Here is a 10741-nt window from a genome sequence, read left to right as displayed (position 1 = left end):
TCATCCAACCTGGTCAGTTCTAGGACTAGAGACCCAGGGGTATCAATACTTACTCCATAGGACTCCCACAATGGAAGCTATTTGCACTTTGATCTCCCTGGGGCAAGGACACAAAATAACCTGCTTCTAGTCACAGATCACTCTCTGGGACAGTTTACTTTCTAATGAGTGAGACCAGCTTGGCTTAAAGATCTCTATCCCACCCCTCCCTACCCTACCCCAACCTCAGGCCTGGTAGAGGAAAACTTACGGAACTTACCATCTCCCAACTTTACTAGCAACAAGGTACTTGCACCTCACCCAGAAGTACCTTTTCCTTAGAGCTTTCTATAAGTTGCAGTATTCCCATAGCCCTTTTTCTGAAGAAAAAGGTACTCTTACAGGTTATTGGTGGCCATGGAGGAATGCTTGGCACAGACAACCTGCCTGGAGCCTCACTGAAAGAAGAGTGAAAGATTCTGGCAAAAAGAACCAGTGATTGATTTGGCCTCCAGTGAAAACAGAAGTGTTCACCCTCTTCCTGGCCATTGTAGGTTCTAAGCAATTGAGATTTCTGTTTCACTCATGTAAAGTAAACATACCCAACAGGCTAGATCCATCCATCCCTTATATCCTTACAACACCCTGTGGGCCTCAGACAGCTTTGACTGCTGGAAAAATGAACATGAGAATGGGTCATTGGGACAGGCCATGTCTCCCCTCCTCTCCTTGACTTGGAAGTACTGTGTCAAGCAGTTCTTGATACACTATGGGACTGGTCAGCTTCTCAGCCTCTCACTCCCTCAAACATCTAGAATCACTTCTGTACTTAAAGCTGCCAGACACCTTGAGAAACTACCCTGGCAACCAGGAACTTGCACTCATCCTGTGAGTGCTGCTTCATTGCCAACTGAACTCTAAACACAGGGATCAGTGTTCCTGATACTGTTTCTGGGGAATGTGACTGAAATCCCTCTGATGGGACATGAGACAAGAACCTGTGGTTGTCTGAAGGAGAAGTAGCATCTGGATCTAGTTTTCTTTCTCTTCAAACTGCTTTTTTGCTAGTTGCATGCTTTTGAGAGATTGAAAACTATAAAACTGGGCCAACAGGAAAAACAACAACATTGGCACTTGTCATCCTCCTCTTCAAAATAGCAGAAAAACCATGAATTTAATACTCCTCTTGAGCACCAGTCCTATATTGCTAAGATTAAATCCTTCTGTCCAAATTTATATTTCAAATACACTGAAAGAATAAAAAGGATTCTAAAGAAGAATAAGGGCTCAGGGTATAAAATGTATACTTCTTTATTTATACAAATAGGGTTTTAAAACAATCATATTTAAAAGAAATCTGCATTTTTACATTCACTGTCAGTGAGTTCCTGACAGAGAAGGCTGAGCATGATGATACATAGCAAGGTCCCACTGCAGGACAACAGTAGCTCAGGATAGCACCATTTATTTGAGAAGCAATAGGCAGGCCCTGGCATTCCTGTTGCATTGCTAGCAATGGGAAATCTTAAACCTCTTCTTCCACAAGACTTCTTCAAATTCCCCCTGTTCATCAGCAGTGGCATCTTTGATTTGCTGGTACTTGGACACCGGGTCATTGATGTTGCTTTCAGCCTCAGTGAACTCCATCTCATGCATGCCCTCGCTTGTATACCAGTGCAAGAATGCCTTGTGTTGCAACATGGCACTGAACTGCTCTGAGGTGTGCTTGAAGGGTTCCTGGATGGCCGTGTTGTTGCCAATGAATGTGGCCAACATCGTGAGGCCATGTGTGGGAATGTCACACACAAGTGTCTTCACGTTGTTGGGGATCCATTCTGCAAAGTAGCTGCTGTTCTTGTTCTGCAAGTTGAGCATCTGCTCATCCACCTCCTTCATGGACATGCGGTCTCGGAAGATGGCAGCCGCTGTCAGGTAGAAGCCATGGCGGGGATCACAGGTGACCATCGTGTTCTTGGTGTAAACATCTGCTGGGTGAGCTTGGGCACTGAGAGAGCATTGTACTGCTGGCTGGCACGGCTTGTCAGGGGTGCAAGGCCAGACATGAAGAAGCGCAGGCAGGGCAAGGACACCGTGTTCACAGCCAGCTTGCGCAGGTCTGCATTCAGCTGGGCAGGGAAGCGCAGGCAGGTGGTGACCTTGATCATGGTAGCCAACACCAGGTGGTTCAGGTCTCCATAGGTGGGCATGGGCAGCTTCAGGGTGCAAAAGCAGATGTCATACAGGGCCTTGTTGTCAATGCAGAATGTTTCATCTACATTTTCCACCAACTGGTGGATAGACAAGATGGTGTTGTAGGGTTAGGTGAGGATGATAGGGTTAGGTGGATAAAGGCTCAGCCCAGCACTGGGAACTAGAGTGTCTGGATGTTAGGGAGGAGGGGTGCCCGTTAGCCATCTCCCATGGACTATGATGACATATCAAATATGAAGTTGTCTGGTCTGAAACTCTGGCCAAATGGTTCCAATCTCACTGAGTCTAAGGTGCCAGTGTCCAACATCTTGGGCAAGGGCATGACACTGAAGGTGTTCATGATGCTGTCTGGGAACGCCTCTCGGATCTTGTTGAGACTCAGGGTGCCCATGCCTGACCTGGTGCTACCTCCCAGGGAGTAGGCCAGCTAGAAACCCTGGAGACAGACACACCTTTCTGCTCACCACTTCCAGCACCGTCGGTTCCCTCTGTGTAGTGGCCCTTGGCCCAGTTATTGCCTGCTCTGTTCTGGCCTATCAGACACAAAGACATGATGAGACACATACTCCAGGAATAATGACTTTGCTATATGCATTGTGAAGACTATAGGCTCCTCTGAGCAACTTTGGCTATTATTTTAGATACACTGGTGAAATAAAGGAAATGTTTTCTTTTTTGGGGTCTAGTCGTGGGCCTGAACTCTGGGCCTGGGCGCTGTCCCTCAGCTCTTCAGCTCAAGGCTAGTGCTCTACCACTTAAGCCACAGCACCACTTCTGGCTTTTTTTTCCTGATTATATGGTGCTGAGGAATCGAACCCAGGGCCTCATGCATGCAAGGCAAGCACGGTACTGCTGAGCCACCTTCCTAGCCCCTAGGAAATGTTTTCAATGTATCTGGGACCCTACAAATCACCCAGGTTCTAAAGAAAGTAAAGACAATGTGGAGGAAGATACATTTTAACCCAAACCACGTACTTCTAAAAATGAACAGAGCCTGGTGATGGGAAGGGGTCTCAGTGGTAGAGTGCTTGCCTCACATGCACAAGGCCCTGGGATCGATTCCTCAACACCACATAAACAGAAAAAGCCAGAAGGGATGCTGTGGTTCAAGCGGTAGAGTGCTTGCCTTGTGCTGAAGAGCTGAGGTACAGTGCTCAGGCCCAGAGTTCAAGCCCCACGACCGACCAAAAAAAATGAACAGAGCCTGCCTCAATACTGGAAAAGTACTTACTTTCACAGGAGGAACAAGAGAACAGATTGGTCAGAGGGAAGCTAAGCTGCAGGCACTTGTCTGCACCTTGCTCACACATAGCTGTGCTTTGATTTCTGGTGTCCTCAAATGGTTCCCTGTTATTGCCAGGTATTTGAAATGGCCAGCAGCACTGAAACCTTGTTGGAGGTGTTCCCTGCTCGCTGATCATTCCCTTCAGAGGCTGTTTGCAGACTGGTATTTATCTGTGCTGATTGAGTGGACAGGGACATGACTCCTGTGGACTGAAATAGGTGGGTTAGGTGAGGATGATATCTAGATGAATAAAGGCTCAGCTCAGCTCTGGGAACTGGAGTGTCTGGATGTTAGGAAGGAGGGGTGCCTGTTAGCCATCTTCTATGGACCATGCTGGCATACTAAATATGAAGTGTCTGGACTGAAACTCTATGGTTCCGATCCTACTAAGTCTAAGGTGCCAGGCTCTAGGTCCACCATGATGGCCCGAGGAACATATTTGTTGCCTGTGGGAACAAGAGTTGACTTGGGCCTATACTTGACAAGGAACTTAGGAGCAGAGCTTATGATTCTAAGTGGCTCTCAGCATTCATTATAGAAATTACAGCATTTCAGACATGGAAACAGAAAAGATATCTTGAGAATGAATCACCATGCAAGAGGCTTCAGCAACTTTAAGGACGTTTGCAGTTGTCTATTTCCATGCATTTTATTCCTTTGCTTTGGGCATGGTGGCTGAAATCTCAGCTACTCAGGAGGCAAAGATGAGCATCAGGCTTTGAGTCTAATGGGGCAAAAGAAAGATGACAACACCTTTTTTGTTGTTGTTGTTGTTCATGGTGGGGCTTGAACTCTGGGCCTGGGCACTGTCCCTCAGCTCTTCAGCTCAAGACTAGCACCTCTATCACTTGAGCCACAGTCCAACTCTCAGTTTTCTGAGTTGTTTATTGTAGATAAGGGTCTCAGGGACTTTCCTGCCCAGGCTGGATTTGAACGATGATTCTCATTTCTCAGCCTCCTGAGTAGCTAGGATTATTGGTGTGAGTCATCATTGCCTATCAGCAAGAAGCTTTCTCTTTTTTGTTAATTTTATTTTTATTGTAAAGGTGCTGTATAGAGGAGTTACAGTTACATGAGTAAGGAAATGAGAACATTTATTGTCGAACATTGTTACCCACTCCTTTGTTGTTCTCACACTATCCCTTCCCTTCCCCAATTAAAAGTAGCTAGGTGCAGAGCACCAGTGGCTCATGCCTATAATCTTAGCAACTCTGAAGTTGGAGATCATCACTGTTCAAAGCCAGCCTGGGCAGGAAAGTCTGTGAGACTCTTATCTCCAATAAACTAATAGAAAACCAGAAATGGCACTGTGGCTTAAGTGGTAGGGCTGCTTGTCTTGAACAGAAGAGTTGGGGCACAGTGCATAGGCCCAGAGTTTAAGTGCCACTGCTGACAAAAAAAACAAACAAACAAAACAAAAGAGCCAGGTGTGGCTCTTCAGCAAGTAGATGTAGGGGGAATTCAAGTATAATGCTTTCCTGGGGAAAATACATAAAATTCATATTTCTTGTGTTATAATGTTTCAATAATTGTTATCAAATAGCACATTTCCCTGTATTCAAATACTCAGAGCAACCTTGGGCAATTACTTGCAATTTGCCATTTAACCTGATTTTTCAAAAGGGATATCAGTTAAAATGATATAAACATGAGTTTGAGACTGCCCCCTTCCTAAACAATGACATGAAGAAAACTGGCCATCCTGCCTGATATACAGGATCTAATAAAGACACAACATAAAATACTGTTCATAGCAGTGACACAATTCCACACAACGACTCTCAACCAAGGAACCACAAGATTAAAGTCTTATATCTTACTTAAGCAATATCAACACAAAATACCAAGGTGAGGACATCCCCAAATGTAGATCTATAAAACTCAAATACATTAAATAGCTCTGTCCTTTTGTTTGCACTTTTTCATTGGTTTATTACACAGGAAAACCAATTATCTACGATTCTGTTTGTATACAATGATGTAGAATGGAAACTCTTTATATAAAATTAAATGAATTTCACATTGACAGTTACAAAAACTGACAATCTACTCTGTAGACTTCAGTAAGGTTGTTTGTATTAGGAAAGACAATATATATCATTTAAAAGCAGTGTTTACACATTATTATTGGGTTTTTCTACATCACAACAATGTTTTTTACTTTAAAAACCTTAAAAAGAATTTATTGTTGGCTAAGTATTCATATTCAAAATGCTGAAGTCCAGAAGTGTTATAGATTTCAAGGTGAGACACTTTATTTATGCTTTATGATTTGGACTATTCACATATATATTAGTGACTGAACATCCCTCTTTAAAATTTTCAATTTCAAAATTTTTTTTTAGAAATTTAATCTGTATTTTAAAGAGGGCAATGCAACTGGGCTCTGGTTGCTGAAGGGTGAAATTCTAGCTACTCAAAAGTCTGAGATCTTAGGATCGCAGATTGAAGCCAGCTGGGGCAGGAAATTCTGGGAGACTCTCATCTCCAAGAAACTACCTGAAATAGTTGGTGTCATGCCACCTCCTGCGGAGTCTGCATGAGATCGCGTTAGACAAAGAGCTTTAGGGAAGCATGCCTGCAGGAAGGGGGTGTTGGTTCAAGGCTTCCCATACACTTGGCTGCACCTTTATAGCCTCTACCTTTATTCTTACTATATTCTTCTTGGCTGTACATTCGTTGCTTTTATTCTCGTTTTGGCTATTTTTCTATTGATCCGTGAACAGAGCATGTTGTTTCTTTCCAGTCCAATAGAGATGACTTCTCTAAATAATAAAGACTAGGACCAAAGATTAAATGTGGGCGATGCCCCAATCAATCATCTGATGTGACGCTGCCTCCAAAAACTCCTACAACTTCACAAGCGGTTTTGCGGCTCACGCATAGTAAACATAAAAACTTAAAATTTGCAAATATGTTACAACAAGCAGAATTAATGAATTAAACTAAGCTAGAAGGAGTTATCCCAGAAGCCCAGAGAGTTCTAAAAAAAGGAACCCCTGATAATAAAAGGAAAAGAAAGATTGAAGAGATGAAGGATAATGCCTATGCCCAGAGTTGAAGCCCCATGACAAAAAAAAAAAAATCCAGGTGTGGCTAGTCAGCAAGTACAGGTAGGGGGAATTCAGTAAAAGGCTTTCCTGAGGAAATTCACAAGTGTATACTCAAAAATTAAAACAAAATATATGGTGGAGTGGCTCAGGTGGATACAGCACTTGACTTACAAGATTGAGGCCCCAAATTCGAACTACAATACCACCCTAAGAAAGGCAGGAACTCCTTCCTTGTCATTAGTATTCCCCAGGGACCTATTCTGCCACAGTATTGGAAGCCGGACAGGAGACACTCACTAGCTGCCTCATTGTAATATACCTCGATTCTCTGCAGCTGTAAGCTGCTGTCTACATAATAGTTGCCAGTGCAGTCAATGTTGTGCTCATCGCTTAGCATTTCCCCAAACTGAGATGGAACTAGAAGTGTATTATGGCCTAGAATGTTAACTGTCCAAACAATGGATTTTAAAATAACTATAAGAAACCCAAGTCCTGTTGACACAAATATTTTTGTAAAAAAATTAGATTTTTTAAATTAAAAAAAGCACAAAAATTGATGGTATTTTAGTTTTGTTAATCTCTTTGCTATCTGGCTGAATAGAAGACATCTGGGTTCTCCTATGTTTATTCCATCTTACGGGATACCATATTCTGTTTGGATTCTATGATGAGAACCTGGCCTTATATGGACATGAAATTGCCAAAGCAGTAACTTGAAGACTCAGCTAGAAGGGTCTCCAGAACCCCAAGGGTCCTCAGATCATACACCGACAACCACTGATTTAGAAAACACCCAACTTAAGGGAACTGAGATAGGGCATGAAAACTCAGAGAAATTTGCATTAAGGTGGATGAACTGTTCTCAATTATCTAATACTCATCAGTTGACAAAAAGGGAATCCTCTGTATCTGTCAGCTCAAAGACACTGCACTCCTTTCATTCAAATCAGACCAAAAATGCATTAGTCTATTCCCAGGAAACTAAGTACAATGACTTGAGTCTCAGGTAAGACTAAGACATGCAAGGGATTTGAAACCACCCCAGCCTTGCTTAAAAAACCACACCCACCTGGGCCACACAAATTAGGGAAATTGGGGAAACTATCTGGGGGACTTGATTTCCAGGAGGTTAGGGACTACTATGGAGCCCCACCTACCTCAGCCTAGACATGACCACCACCACCTGCACCCTCCAACCCCATCCTCTTCCTCCTCATCCCCCTAAATTTGAGACTAGGATCCTAGGCCAGTGTCATGCTCCCCTTTGCGCCAATCTGGTTGCCACAGTGGCTTGCCTGTATGTACACGATCTCCCTCACGGTGTAGGGCTGCAAAGAGTTGGATGTGTGTCCTCAGCAGTGGTGTACACAGAGGAAAACAGGTAGGGCTGGGGAGCAGGAATCTGACACAGCCAACTCAGATCCCCATTTAAACGTCTGTTTGTTACGGGGCAGAGGAGATGGGGTGGACTTGATAGGCAGAGCTAGCAGGTGCTCCAACTCAGTCTGCCTACTGCTGGGTAATCAGAGATAGCTACCTGTTATCACTTAACCCTGGCATCCAGCTGTCAGCCTCAAGTCAATTAGCACAGCTGCCACTCCATTTGGAACCTCTTGCCACACTGCCATCCACCTCCCACCCTGACTCACAAGAGAGGCTGAACCCTGGGATCCAGGAAGCAAGAGGAGGGGCTTCCTCTACACAAAGTACTTGTGCCAGAAGCCAAGAACAAGCCTACCATCTATTTTTGATAGGAGGGCCTAGAACTGAAGGGGCACGTTCTGTTGGATTCCATGACTGATTTCCATTCTGGGAAGAGTCAGGGGCTTAGGGCCTTGCCTTCATACTCAGGTTTTCTTTTCTTTTCTCTTAAAAGCAGCTTGCTTTATTACTTAAGCCATAGGTCTACTACAGTCTACTTTTTGTTTCATTTGGCTTCTGCTCCAAGCGTGAGAACTCAGCTCCTGCTCTGTGTATGTGTGTGTGTGTGTGTGTGTGTGTGTGTGTGTGTGTGTGTGTGTTTGGCCGGAGTTAGGCACGTTGGTGTTAGGGCTTGAAATTAAGGCCTGGTGACTCTTTCTGAGATTTTTACTATTATTGAGATTAGGTGATTACCTAAATTTCTCTTATTTCAGAATATTGTGGAATAGTGATATTTAGTTGAAGTCACAAACATATTTTAACCTTCACAATACAAATTGTCATTATTATGGTCGATAAAGTTTGTGAATTCTATTAGCTTTGACAATACAATTCTATAAGCTTTGACAATACAAATATTTCTTCCAGGTGATATATACATTTCTTTCCTTTTGCTTACTGTAAGATGTTCTGTCTTTCACTCTCATTCCTCTCCTCTCTTTCTGAGGTTTTATTGATTTACTTAGTTAACTGAAGGGTAGATGGCTCTACTACTTGAGCCATAGCTAAACTTCTGCCTTTTTTAAGTGATTAATATGAGGCAAGAATTCCATGGGTAGTCCAGGGCAGTACAGAGAGGCTTGAAATCTGAGGATCAGAGTTCAAAGTCAGCCTGGGCAGGAAAGTCAATGAGCCTCTTAACTCCAGTCAACCTAATAGGTGGAAAATAGTAGAGCTGTAGCCTTGAGCAAAACACTTCAATTTTAAGTCCCTCGACTGAACACACTGAAGCAAGTTTCATGGACTTTCCTGTCCAGTATGGCTTTGAACCATGACCTACAGATTTCTGTTTCCTTAGCATTCAGAATTATAAGTGTGAGTCAACATTTACAAATCTTTAATTACCTCTTCTTTCACCTTTTCAGTTATTTATTATTTCTTTCTTTTTGGCATTTGTTATTAGGCACTAACTATTATGCTGTTTTTTTGTTTCCCTTGAAACTACCATGACCTGCAACTTTGACCACAGGTAAACTACAGGCTGTTTTTCTTTTTTGCAGCTCTTTTTCTAGGGCTTAAACTCAGGTCACAGTGACTGAGGTTCTATTTTTTTTTTAATTGAGTGGTGGTTCTTAGGTCTTGAAATTAAGTCATGATGACTTTCCTTGAGGTTTATTTATTTTTACCTTAATAGTAGCTGGTTTCACTACTTGGGCCACAGCTCAACTTTTGCATTTTTTTGTGGTTAATAGGGGATTAGAATATCAACAGAAAGTCAAGAGCATTACAGAAAGGACTGAAATCTGAGAATCATGTTTCAATGCCAATCTTGGGCAAGAAAATCAATGAGACAATTATCTCTAATAACCACCGAGAGGTTGGAAGAAGTAGACCTGTAGCCATGAGCAAAACATAGCAAGTTCAAGCCCCCATACTGAACACAGTAAAATATGTCTCCTGTACTTTCCTGCCTGGGCTGGCTTTGAACCAAAGTCCTCCGTTTTCAGTAATCTGAGCAGGTAGAATTACAGTTTTGATTTAGAAGGCCTTAATATGCTCCTTTTCCACCTTTTCATTTATTTGATTGTCCCTTCCCCCTTTTTCAAAGTTCATGTCCTTTATTATTAGGGCCTACTCATTTATGCTCAGTATTTAATTAATTAATTTATTGATATTGTCAGTTGTGGGGCTTGAACTCAATGCCTAGGAACTGTCCATCAGGGACACAGCAGGCACACTACTATTTTCAGACATAGTGCCACTTCTACTTAGTTGGAAAAAACATTCACCAGGGGACCTTTTAGCCGAGGCTGGCTTCCAAATGTGATTCTCAGATCTAAGCTTCCTGAGTAGCAAGGATTACAGGCATGAGCCAGAGGCACCTGGCTTGTTTTTTTTAGATCAAAACTATTTAGGCCACACTACTTCACTGTCCATGAGATTTTTGGCCTTTTGTTTTTTGCTCAAAGCTAGCAGGAACAAAAACTCAACTCCTGAGGTCTTTTTTTTGGGGGGGGGGGAGGCTTGAATTCAAGGCCTAGTGACTCTCGCTGAGGGTTGTTTTGTTTTGTGTTGGGTATTTTGTTTTTCATTTCAAAGCTAGCAGGCTCTACTACTTGAGCCTCAGCTCAACTTCCGCCTCTATTTTTCTTTTAGTGGTTAATAGTAAATAAGAGTCCCATGGGAACCAAGGCACTACACAGTATCCTAAAATCTAAGGATTACAGATTAAAGCCAGCCTGGGCTAGAAAGTCCATCAGTCTCATCTCCAATTAAGCACATGATACAGGAAGTAGTATTTTTAAACTTGAGTAAAAACCCTCAAGTTCAAGCCCATGTCTGGCACACTCAA

General features: G+C 42.8%; 1 pseudogene; it reads right to left on the bottom strand.

The window, feature by feature from the left end:
* Window positions 1-511: 511 nt before the first annotated feature.
* Window positions 512-7856, bottom strand: LOC122100048 (annotated as a pseudogene).
* Window positions 7857-10741: the final 2885 nt, after the last annotated feature.

This window comes from Dipodomys spectabilis, unplaced genomic scaffold (genome assembly GCF_019054845.1).
Source record: "Dipodomys spectabilis isolate Male_0828 unplaced genomic scaffold, ASM1905484v1 ptg000557l, whole genome shotgun sequence".
Taxonomy (NCBI): Eukaryota; Metazoa; Chordata; class Mammalia; order Rodentia; family Heteromyidae; genus Dipodomys; species Dipodomys spectabilis.
The sequence above is the reverse complement of the archived record's forward strand: the minus strand, read 5'-3'. Positions and strand labels throughout refer to the sequence as shown.